Source organism: Astatotilapia calliptera, chromosome 3 (assembly GCF_964374335.1).
Source record: "Astatotilapia calliptera chromosome 3, fAstCal68.1, whole genome shotgun sequence".
NCBI classification, from domain to species: Eukaryota; Metazoa; Chordata; class Actinopteri; order Cichliformes; family Cichlidae; genus Astatotilapia; species Astatotilapia calliptera.
This window is the reverse complement of record NC_137424.1, coordinates 48,769,644-48,781,076: the sequence shown is the minus strand read 5'-3', so window position 1 is coordinate 48,781,076 and position 11,433 is coordinate 48,769,644. Positions and strand designations below refer to the sequence as shown.

At 38.7% G+C, this 11,433-nt stretch overlaps 1 long non-coding RNA gene across 1 annotated transcript; it reads right to left on the bottom strand.

The window, feature by feature from the left end:
- Nucleotides 1–4,962: 4,962 nt before the first annotated feature.
- Nucleotides 4,963–9,112, bottom strand: LOC145421383 (uncharacterized). Its single transcript, XR_013902724.1, has 4 exons — nucleotides 7,652–9,112; nucleotides 7,244–7,259; nucleotides 6,661–6,850; nucleotides 4,963–6,401 (listed from the first exon to the last, which is right to left on the bottom strand). It is a non-coding gene; the product is annotated as an uncharacterized LOC145421383 (long non-coding RNA).
- Nucleotides 9,113–11,433: the final 2,321 nt, after the last annotated feature.

The window sequence follows — 11,433 nt, the reverse complement described above, 5'->3', positions numbered from 1 at the left end:
TTTTACATGAGTTGAAGCTATTGGCGCCTTTCTGTGCCTGAGTACGCATGCGCATCTCATATTTTTGGATGCTACGGGGTCTACTTTGCGCTTTTGCAAGGACTGAAAGCCACCTGGCCGTCTGCCGTAATGAGAACGTGAGGCTTTTTATACCAGGAGCTGGATAGATCGTTCATCTCAAGTTTCTAAAGGCAAGTAATGTTTCTTTTATTATATCAGACAGTATATGTTTGAACAGTCTCAATTTGTCTTTTAGAAATATCACAACTGAAGTTTTTCGTATTTTTCCGAAACTTAGCATAGCATTACTTTCTTGGCTAAGAGGCCTTGTGGCTTATGGGTATGTGTTTACTATATCATTTAAGATTCCATGTCACAAACTACGTGCCATGTCACAAAACAATGAAAATCCGACAAACTTCGCTACTAAAGAGGCGCGCTCATATCTGACAAGCCTCCGCGACACCCCCTAAGCGTATTTCATGAAGTGCAGTCTGTGGCCGCCATACCACCGAACGAAACAAAATAGGCTGGCTCACTCATGACCAACGGCAGCAACCCCCCGCCGCTATTTAAATAAAATAAAATAAAATAAAATCCGGGGCGCCTGCTGCTATGTCTTAATTTGTTCGAATCACATTTAGCCAATAAAATGTGTGCTTTAGTTTCTGTGTGAACGGGGTGGTGGAGTCCTCATGGCCAGCGAGCTCCACTAAATGAACTAAATGAAATATGAGATGTGACAATATCGTTTATATTGATATAGTCTATGTTACATTATAATTATACTCGTGGAGCCGCAAGTTTGCCTCTCTTTCGTCCACTTTTGTCTCTACGCTGTGTTACTCCGCCTCTCTCCTTCACTGAACACAACTCCCCCTCCCCCATCGCTTCACCTGCAGGCAACGACAAGATGGACACGGCAGCTATCAAAGAGGAGCTGGTCGGTAAAAAGAAAACATTTGAAGATTACTATTTTAGTGCTGTCAGCGTAAAGTTAATGCCATAACTGCATTAACGGGGCAAATCTCCGTTAACTAGTTACTGCGGATCACCGCGTGCGTGGGGCTGGGTGGCGTTAGTGAGCTAACCGGGCTAACGCGTTGACGCACGGCCTAAAATCCTTTCATCTCAAAAATCGACAGTCTGCCTTATGTATGAATTCTTGTTGTGCTTACTGACCTCGAACCAATTTTATGTGGTACACAGCTTAAAAAAATATGTCAAATGTTTTGGTACGACTTTGGTAAGCTATGAAGCTGCACTGCTTGATGGATTGTTGGAGCATTACGGCTACCGAGGAGCCTCGCAGAGTGATACGTACTCTGCTTCAACGTAATATTACCATATTATGTGTGTAAGGACCATAAATGGCACCTGTAAGAGACACGGTTACAAAGAGGATTTCAAACTCCAGGCTGTCAGTTGCGCAGTAGAACTTGGAAACAGAGCAGCTGCAAAATCTGTCTTTGTTATTATGCTCAGCATCTTTTATTTTACATTTTGACTGCACAATTGTGAGCTTTTTGTTATGCACAAAACAACATTGTTTTGGTTTATTTATGGAGCACCATTAATAAATGCACTGATAATTTAAACAGATGCTTCAGGAGTTTTATCCCACTCATACTCTCAATCCAATGTTTGTCATTCTAAGTTGTAAAACCAATCACACAAAATTATCCTTTGCTTACATAATACATCCCAGTATACTGTTGGTGCATTCCATGTAGAATACAATTTGTTAATAATAAATTAAATAAATTAAACATTTGATGTAATGTATGTTTTGTAAATTATTTGTTTTACTGTGTTTCACATGGCATTTTACAAGGCAGAATCAGCTCACTTTAGTGAGCCAAAAAAATTAGGACAGGAGAAAAAAATTCTTAAGTAATGTCAGGAAGCTGGCATTTTATTTTAAAACTAATTGCTATTTTTATTTATTTAGAGAATTAAAAGCCAACTCCAGACCACTGCTTGTCCTGATTTATGAGGGACTGATGAGGAGTTGGTAAGGAGAGGAATCAGAACAGGAGTGCCTGCCCCCCCGCCCCAAACACATTATCAGGTAATGTAACTTTGGTAATTTGAGATTAATTCAGGTTTCTTTTGAATTGTTGACACTGTCCTCTCCTCTCTTCTCATTATAGCTTTTGTATGCAGTGCCAGTTCTGCTCTTTTGTCTGTTCAAGCCAAGAAGTACTCTTAAGACATCACCAGCTACGACATAGAAGAGGATTTCATTTGCCCTGTGTTTACAGTGACTGCGTCTGTTCGTTCAGGACACGAGGGGCATTGAAGTCTCACCTCAGCAGATCACACAACAGGGCTAAGAAACCAGATAGAAGTTGTTCACATCCTGCCATCTGATGTTTTGAATCTGTTTGTTAGTGACTATCTATCAAGATAGGTTTGATATTCTGTCTGACAACACCACCTTTAAAATTGGATGAGTAACATTTGTTACAAAAATTTTTTTGTGTTTTTGGAAGGACTTTATTTGTGGCTGAATGTTGTCAGTATGTTAAAAATGGCTGATCTCAAAAGTCAACATTGTCAGTGGTGCAGTTGTGTTTGAACACAAAGTTATTTGAAAATCAACTGTGTAAACATTCATTGGTACAACAGGGAGCACCTCATGAAAACTATGAAAGATACTTTTTCTAAACTTTAGGAAATTGATTGGCAAAACAAAAAAATATGTTGTGTAAACTTTAGGAAATACGTTGCCGAAACTAAAACTAATACCTTGTGTAAACTTTAGGAAATACGTTGCAAAAACAATAAAATATGAGTTGAGAAAAAGGACAATTATTAATTTTGTCAACACAAAAACATTAGCTAAAGCAACTTATCTCCTAAACTTGAAATTATAAGTTATCCATCAGAACCTAAAAACGTAAATGCAGTCGGTTGCCTTGAGTTTTTAAGTTTTAGCAACGTTTTTTTTTTTACAGTGCAGAAATGCAGCCAAGAGGCCCATGGTGACTCTGGACAAGCTGCAGAGATCTACAGCTCAGGTGGGGGAATCTGTCCATAGGACAACTACTAGTCGTGCACTGCATAAAGTTGGCCTTTATGGAAGAGTGGCAAGAAGAAAGCCATTGCTAACAGAAAACCATAAGAAGTCCCGTTTGCAGTTTGCCACAAGCCACGTGGGGGACACAGCAAACATGTGGAAGAAGGTGCTCTGGTCAGATGAGACCAAAATGGAACTTTTTGGCCAAAATGCAAAACGCTATGTGTGGCAGAAAACTAACACTGCACATCACTCTGAACACACCATCCCCACTGTCAAATATGGTGGTGGCAGCATCATGCTCTGGGGGTGCTTCTCTTCAGCAGGGACAGGAAGCTGGTCAGAGTTGATGGGAAGATGGATGGAGCCAAATACAGGGCAATCTTGGAAGGAAACCTCTTGGAGTCTGCAAAAGACTTGAGACTGGGGCGGAGGTTCACCTTCCAGCAGCACAACGACCCTAAACATAAAGCCAGGGCAACAATGGGATGGTTTAAAACAAAACATATCCATGTGTTAGACTGGCCCAGTCAAAGTCCAGATCTAAATCCAATCGAGAATCTGTGGCAAGATCTGAAAACTGCTGTTCACAAACGCTGTCCATCTAATCTGACTGAGCTCGAGCTGTTTTGCAAAGAAGAATGGGAAAGGATTTCAGTCTCTAAATGTGCAAAGCTGGTAGAGACATACCCTAAAAGACTGGCAGCTGTAATTGCAGCAAAAGGTGATTCTACAAAGTATTGACTCAGGGGGCTGAATAACTACGCACACCCCACTTTGCAGTTATTTATTTGTAAAAAATATTTGGAATCATGTATGATTTTCGTTCCACTTCTCACGTGTACACCACTTTGTGTTGGTCTTTCACGTGGAATTCCAATAAAATTGATTTATGTTTGTGGCTGTAATGTGACAAAATGTGGAAAAGTTCAAGGGGGCCGAATACTTTTGCTGTCCACTGTATGTCCCAGGGATCCTAGAAGCAATGTTGTCTGTGGGCTTTTGCCTGGGATAGGGTTACCAGGGCTCCGCCCTGGAGCCAGGCCCAGGGAGGGTGCCCGAGAGCGAGCGTCTGGTGGACGGGCCTTAGTCCATGGGGCCCAGCTGGGCACAGCCTGAAATAGGGACATGGGGCCATCTTCCTGCAAGCCCACCACCCGGAGGAGGCACCTTAGGGGTCCGGTGCATTGCGAGCTGGGCGGCGGCCAGGTGCGGAGGTCCTGGCAGACCAATCCCCAGCTACCAAGACTGGCAATTGTGACATGGAATGTCACCTCTCTGGTGGGGAAGGAGCCTGAGTTAATGCGTGAGGTTGAGGTGAAAGGTACCGGCTTGATATAGTCAGGCTCACCTCAACGCACGCCTTGGGCTCTTGAAACAGTCTCCTGGAGAGGGGCTGGACTCTGTCTCAGTCTGGAGTTGAGGCGGCGGGCTGGGTATTCTGGTATCCCCTTGGCTTGCTGCCTGTATGTTAGGGTTTCTCCGGATCGGGGAGCGGGTCCTGACCGTCGTCTGTGCTTATGCGCTTAGTGGCAGTTCAGAGTACCCAGCCTCAAAGAGATTCTGCCTCGAAGAGATTCTGGCAAACCACCAGGCAACTCAGGAGGGGATTGAAGGTTTTTCAGGGAGTTTTCAGTACAGTAACAGTAACAGCCTCGAGAGGGCAACAAAAAACAAAACAAAACAACTTTCTTAGTCATTCATTACCAGTAAATTAGTGTGAAGGGAAACATATGACCATTTCCTAACACAAGTTGACTGCGGCCAACATCCCAAGTGTTATTTGTGTATTTGAAGAAGTACACTCTTGTACTATATGTGTACTATATGTGTGTGACATTTAAAATCTGGGTCACTGTGGCTGAAGCATAATGCAGAAAAATAGGAAGCACAGCAGACATCAGCTGGTCTTTTGCTTACCATGAAGTAGTCCACACAAATGCCCAATAACATAAAACACTTTATAACTTTTATGACTTAAACATACAAGAGAAGATTGTAACTATGTTTTTTTTTCAAGTACTTATTGCCACTAAAGTAGAGTTTTGTGATTATAAACAAATATGGATGTAAATTAAGTTTAATTAAGCAAACCAAAATCAAGACTGTGTTGCTGTGCTACACTACTTTATCTAATAAACAGGAACAAAGTTACACCATTCTGTTTTTGTGGATACAAATAAAAAAAACATCAGTTTTTATTTTGAATGATACAAGTGGGAGTGGTCTTACTATCAAAAACACAACTACAAACTAAGTAGTTCTAAAATCCAAATATTATACAGCTAGTTAGAAGTACTCATTAAACAGATGTTTCTTACACAGATTAAATACTAGAAATTTGGATGCTGCATTTGTTTTCAAACTCTCTATGATTCTTTTTTCAATAATGTATCAAAAGAAAACTAAAGAAAAATTCATTAACCCTTTATTCACCATTAGCCAGCTGACAGGCCCATTTTCCAAGCTCTGTTTAAATGACTGTAACTATCTCGTCGTTTATGCTAGGGAAAAATGTGAATGGTTTCAAAAAAAGACAAGCTGATGCTAATGCTAATGCTATCTGAACACAGAAAGAAAACTCAACTCTGCCTAGAATTTATCACGTGAGCTTTGTACTACTATAACTCATCAACTCTTTGAGCTTGAGGGAAGTGATCTAGGTGTAAACACTTTTTTATACATTATATTTAGTACAGTTCATATTTAAACTTGATGTTGTGTTACATTTTGTTCGTGTTGAATATCACTTAACTCGAAATCTGATCCTTTTTTAATTTATTTTTTCCCCACGTAAACTGTTGTTGCATTGCCATAACAATACAGTGATGTAGAATGACTGCCAGATATTGAAAGTTGAGGTTATTCTGAAAAAAAAGAATGGCAAAAGCATTCACATATAGTATGATTTAAGACCCCTTTACAGACAAAATTACCAAATAAGTTACTACTTGGTAAATAAAGGGTTAAAGCACTAACACGATGCAAAGTTGCTGAATTTAGAAATTAATCAGTGGAAAGCTATTCTACCACAATACCGAAATTCCTTGCAGGACTGCAGGGTATATTGCTTGCTCTCTGGTGTTCATATTTCTGAAAATGAACAGGGAGACATTGGTTTCCAACCTTGTCGCATGCCACAATCACAACCCTTTTCTTTGCACCAATTTTAATTTTACAATCCTTGTTCCTTTTCCTGGATGCGATGTCATATATCAGCATTTCTGAGTTGCTGATGCACAAGTTCCCTGCATAGTTATCCGTCTTGCTTAAGCGTCGCCCGTCTTTGCTGCAGATTCTGTTCACGGTCTCCAGATCACTTTTATTGAGGAACGATTGCACTGTAGTTCTGCACCAGAGGTGTTCTTTTTTCAAATACCTGCATTAATAGATCAATATTTCAGTACATAGAGATAATAATATAATAATAATAGTATTATTTGTTCTCTTATTTGTAAAACAATTCCACACACATAAAATGCTGAGTTTAATGACATCACATGAAGATGCTCATAAAGCAGCACCGTGTGGTGTAGCAGCACGTAACCCTCTGAAGCCTGTAAGCTTTTACTTTAAAGGTTGTTTCCTATTGCACACAATAAAACTAACCGTTTTTGAATTATTTACTTTTAATTTACCTTTTCCAAGCATCTAGGGAATTTCTGTCAAATTCCTCTTGAAGGATGTGTCTGCTTACAAATTCTTCATAATGACTTTTGGGACTTTTGTCCTGACACGGTGATGAAGGCCCCGCGGTCATGCTGCTGCCCCCATCAATAAGGGCTACAGTGACGATGATGGTGATCAAGACAATGAATCTCATTTTATCTGCAGTTAAAAGGAGAGAAGGCAACAGTCTTATGAGGTTGAAAAGAAGGCAACGGGACTTGGACTTGGAAGATATGTCACCCTCAGAGGCTTCTTAAGTTACAAGTTTGTCCCAAAATGCACTGTAAAATAAATCTGAAAAAATACAGTATAGTTTTTATTTTTAACATGACTTAATATTTGCATTTTATTTAATATTACAATTATTTTCTGCTATGATATCACTAGTTTAACCCTCCTATGCTTTCAACTTTTTTGATTATTTTAAATTTATGGCACCTGTAAACAGTTGTTTTTTTTATATATGTGCTTTATAAATACATTTGACTTTGACTTCAAGAAACTTAAAGACGTCCAGTTGCCTTTAATTGAAGGTACTTCCGCTGCACTGACCTGGATGACTCCGAACCTACACAGACAGAGAAGGCAATACTGATTAGCTAACATATTTTAAAAAGGATACACTCAACAAATCATTTAAAATAATGAATATGCTGTGCATTCAAATAAAAAAAAAAAACAGCATCCAGAAACAAAATCAACATATCATATACGTTTTAACATCACATTGCAATATTGTACATTAGTGTTTGGTAACTCTTATATTACTGTAGGGTAGGATCATGTGCAGAGTGCCACTAATCTGTGTTATTCCTTTAACATCTCAATACGACTCTTATATCAAGAAAAAACGTGAGTACACAAGATTGCAAAATTACACAATTTCATCTGATAAATGAAATTTCAATATCATTAACTGTATAGGAAAATACGAGCCAGGAGACAGAAAAGTCATCTTACCTTTCCTTGTTGCTGTGGAGGACTGATATCACCTGGTGCTCTGGTGGGTTAGAAGCACTGCAACATCCTTTACTTGCTTCCTCTTTTTATCTTTTAGTTATAACCAATCATCTTTCTCCAAATAACAGGAATCAAAACAGTCAAAGGCAAAGAAAAGGGAAGCATAAAAAAAGTGCATCATCAAAAAGAAGTGCAGTGCAGATGGAGTGATTTCAGGTTATGAATAAATGAACCTGAACCTGTTTGATTTTTCTCAGATTACTACTGCACCAGACCTCGAGGAGACTAACTAATAGTATTGTAGACATACCAGTGCTGACATATTTAACCAAACTAACTAAGAATAATAATAATTCATGTTTATCTTTATTAAAAAATGCACAAAAAGAGTGTAAAAAATAATCCAAACTTTCTGAGGACTATAAACATTTACAAGCATTAAATGACAAATCAGCTGGCTGGTCCCTTTTACACGAAATATGTAAACACATTTCAAGAAACTGTGGTTCAGTTTTTCAAAACTCTACAAAACACAACTGAAAAGAGTAAACCACTTTATCAAAAAAAGCACAAAAAACACTCAACAACACTCAAAATCTCATTTTCTCATCTCAAAACTGATTCCATGTCACAAATTCCAGTGTGTGCAAATATCCCATTTCTCCGTTTAGTGTAGAGTTGTTTACCTGCATAGCATTTGCAGTACTACATGTAAGTGCAACACAAATCATTCTTTAGTAAAACTCAGTAATTTCACCTGAAGTGTAGGTGTAAGTGTAAGTCTACAAAGTAAATGTTTGCTCAGATACAAAAAAATGAAACAATATTTATTTGGGAAAGGGAAATTACATCTAAACCTCATCTTATTCTCTCACTCTCTCTCTTCTTCTTTGTTGGTGTTGCTTCATCTTCTTGCCTAACACCTGCAAAAGTTATTCTTGGTCTCTTTTATATTCTGACACATGACTGTATTCTCTTTCCAACTGAGTTTGCACATGTTTGCATGTTATATGCTTTGTCTCTTTGCTTAGTTACTTTTGTGTTATTTTGGTAGTCTTTAGTCTTGCTTCCTTTGTCTCGCTTTGCCACCTGTTGCCTCTCAACCAGCTGCCTCCACTTCCTCTCATTAGTCTCGGTGTGTGCAAATGCCTCGCCTTTACGTTGTAAATATATTACATTTATACAATACAATTATATTTTGTCTACACTCTGCTCCCGTTGCTCTTGTGGACTTTTGTGATGTCTTCAGATTTTTGGATTTCCAGTCAACATTCAAAGCTCACCTTGAGTTAAGACTCTATCTTAGTGTCCTTTCACTCACTGGTCATTAAATAAAAACCACTACTGTAAATAGAAATGACCTAAAGGCTCCAAATGTAAATCCACCTCTTGTTACTTGTGGTTTTCTGGTTGTCTTGCCATTTTTAAGGAGATACTTCAAAGTTTCCCTTCAGGCATATCCTTCACTAATAACAGTTTTTATAATAATTATTAATGTAATGAGTCTTTGCTAATAATGTAAGATATGCTTACATAACCACTTCTAACACTAAGCATACGGTGCACTCTGAGGTGTAGTTAAAACAAACAAACAAACAAACCTTGTGATCTATTGATTCTGTGGTCAAATCACAAATGTCTCCGAAACACTGAGGAAAGCCACCGACTGAAACATCAGTTTCTTCCTGCTGGTATAAAAAGTATAACTGTGGATTCTGATCTCTAAATCTGAGGTGCCAACAACTGTTATGCTTCATGATTTATGTGGTTTAGGTCAGCTTTTTTAATCATACTGGCCCTGTCATTAACCCAATTTCTGCTTTGAAAATGTGTAAGAGGAGCGCTCAACTGCCATGCTGAGAGAGGAGAGTTTGGAGGGGTGAGTTACCCAGGCATGAGCAGGACACACAGCAGACCTGCTAAAACTTTTTATTTTAATTTCAATATAGTGGATGCTGATGTTGCACACATCTGAGGCAAAATGATTATAATAACACAGAGCTCAGCAGCAGCTTCTGTATTGGTCTCACAGCACTACAGTGACTAAGAACGTGGAGCTAATGTCACTGTAAGGCAGAGCTTCACGGAAAAATATAGCATTAATGTTACTAGTCTAAAATTTTCTCTTAACATTAGTGAGTGCTAAAAAGTGTCTGGCCAATTCACTTTCACAGGAAGTGTTTTCTAAACTTTGCTTGCATGGGTGAAATGAAGAAATGAAACAGATTGTAGGGTTCCTCACTGTTATTCTAAGAAAGAGTCAAGCTCCAAAAAAAAATCTGAAAAATCAGGTGGCTTTTAAAGCCTTTTGAATTCAGACATAGCTAAACCACAGTGTGCTGTAGCTTATTAACTTTTATTGCACTTAAAAATGTAGCTAATGTAAAATGTAATTTTTTTTTTTTTTTTTTGCTAATGTCAGCTGCAAACTTGCTTCTCTAAAATCCCTGCACTCCTAGGGCTGAAGGAAGAGTAAAGGAGACAATATACAGCTGGTTTCATTAAGGTTTGGATTTATTCAAACTACAAAATAAATAAAACTAAAATCTTAAACATATTTCATTCTTTTTTCATTGCAAACACAGTTAAAATATTAAAAAATATTCCCTAGATAGAAGTTTGTTTGTTTCTTGTGTGTATCTGTGTAAAACATATTTCTTATGCTGTAAATGGATTATTTAAAGTGACTCATGTAGACTACAGTTGAAAAATGTAGACATCAGTTTACAGTATCTAAACTGCCCAGTTAGACAAATTGTTTAACAGATGTGTGGAGTAACAAGGAGGGTCTGTAGAAATAAGCATCTTGTAGACTAAATGCTTGAGGTAGTGGTTAAAATCAGCTTTTCCCAAACACGGAATATAAGTATGCCATTAGAAATCATTGAGTATGCCGTGGAAGATTATCCAATTTCACCTGATTGATACTCTTAGCAAGTGGCGTGTTGTGACAGGCACAACAGTTACATTCTCATCCACCAGATCCACTTAATTGTACTGCCCTTACCACCAGCAAGATGAAGATGAAGAAGAAATACAAAAGTACAAAGTCGAGCTGCGAATATGACAACACTGCAGGGAATAGCGATTACTAAATAACTGAAAACAAAAAGCATCAATCTGGCCTGGGTCCTAGAGAGATTTCCAACCCAGATGGCCCTGGCTTTAATAGTGGAAGAAAGCAAAATAAAAAGTAAACACATGACAATACAGTTAACATTATCTTGCCTTTGGATTGTCATACACTGGAGAACCAAACTGAGCCCATTCTGCTACGCCTGGTGCGCAGGGAAGTCAAACAGTGCCACGGTTCCAAGAAAACTTAAACACCATCTCCAGACAAAACACCCATCACTTCAAGCATGAACATACTGAGACGCAGGCAGCTTTAATGAGGAAAACCACCAATAAGAGCAATAAAGCACTTAAAGCTAACAAGTTGCTGAATTGCAAAAATGCATACATGTTTGCACCAATGGAGCAGCTGCCATGCTCGGGCACACTAAAGGATTTGTAAACGGAGTGAAAGAGGAACATCTAGATGTCATTGCCATGCATTGTTTTCTGCACCCGGAAGTACTTGTTGCCAAGACTGCAGGAGGAACTTAAAGTGTTTTTCACAAATCAGAAGGACGTCAAGTTACTCTCAAGGGACCAGTGGTGTATAGAGATTGAAAATGTGACGTCACTCAGGGGTAAAACCGCAAAGAATTCCGGGAACTCGTGGCAAGAGGTACTAGCGCACGCAGGCTTTCAATTGAAATCAGTTATGCAGCGATAAA